The sequence below is a fragment of the Orycteropus afer genome, unplaced genomic scaffold (genome assembly GCF_000298275.1).
Source record: "Orycteropus afer afer isolate SDZICR_OR568_19922 unplaced genomic scaffold, OryAfe1.0 scaffold00107, whole genome shotgun sequence".
Lineage (NCBI taxonomy): Eukaryota > Metazoa > Chordata > Mammalia > Tubulidentata > Orycteropodidae > Orycteropus > Orycteropus afer.
The window spans coordinates 6087729-6088855 of NW_006921694.1; positions in this window are offsets into that span (position 1 = coordinate 6087729).

Genomic DNA, 1127 nt, shown 5'->3' on the forward strand with positions numbered 1-1127 from the left:
AAAAAAAAAAAAAAATCCCAAGATCAGCAAGCAACACAGTAACTGCAGATGATGACAGGACAAATGCAGGATCCAAAATGGGCAAAAAGCCAGACCCCTTTCCCAAAGCTTAAAGCTTTTCCATCTATACTGGAAGCAGGCCATAACTTAAAGGCAACTCCCCTCAACTAATTAGTTGTTCACAGCAGCTTCCACCATGGAGCTGATGACACCACATCCAATCTCATCATGGGGAATAACTACATCACAACTGCTAAGCCACTCAAAATTACAACCCAGTCAAGCTGACACACAGCCTTAACTACCACATATATTAAAAATGTTTCAATTTTATATTTTAAGCCTTAAAATCAAGAGTATAATTTACAAGTTGAATAATTTTCATGTTAACATTTTTAATTATCCAATTTTATTTGCCCACCACTTGTCTGTCCATTTGTCATACTGTGCTGGCTCCCATATTGCTGTAAGGCTGAAGGCTATGCCACCATTATTTCAAATACCAGCAGGGTTACCCATGATAGACAGGTTTCAGTAAGCTTCCAAACTAAGACAGACTTGAAAGAAGAACGGGGCCATCCACTTCTCAAAGAATTGGCCAGTAAAAACCTTACAAATAGTAGTGAAACACTGTCTAATATATTACTGGAACACTTTATGAATAGCCCTGAAACACTGTCCAATATAGTGCCAGAAGATGAGCCCCTCAGGTCAGAAGGCACTCAAAAATACATCTGGGGAAAGCTGCCTCCTCAGGGTAGAGCAGACCTAAATGATGTGGATGGACTAAAGCTTTGGGGACCTTTATTTGCTGATGTGGCATGACTCAAAATGAGAAGAAACAGCTGCAAACATCCTTTAATAATTGGAACATGGAACATATGAAGTATGAATCTAGGAAAATTGGAAGTTGTCAAAAGTGAAATGGAACACATAAAGATCAGTATCCTAGGCATTAGTGAGCTGAAACAGACTGGTTTTGGCCATTTTGAATCAGACAACCATATGATCTACTATGCTGGGAATGACAAATTGAAGAGGCATGGCATGGCATTCATTGTCACAAAGAATGTTTCAAGATCTATTCTGAAGTACAATGCTGTCAGTAATAGGCTAATATTCATATG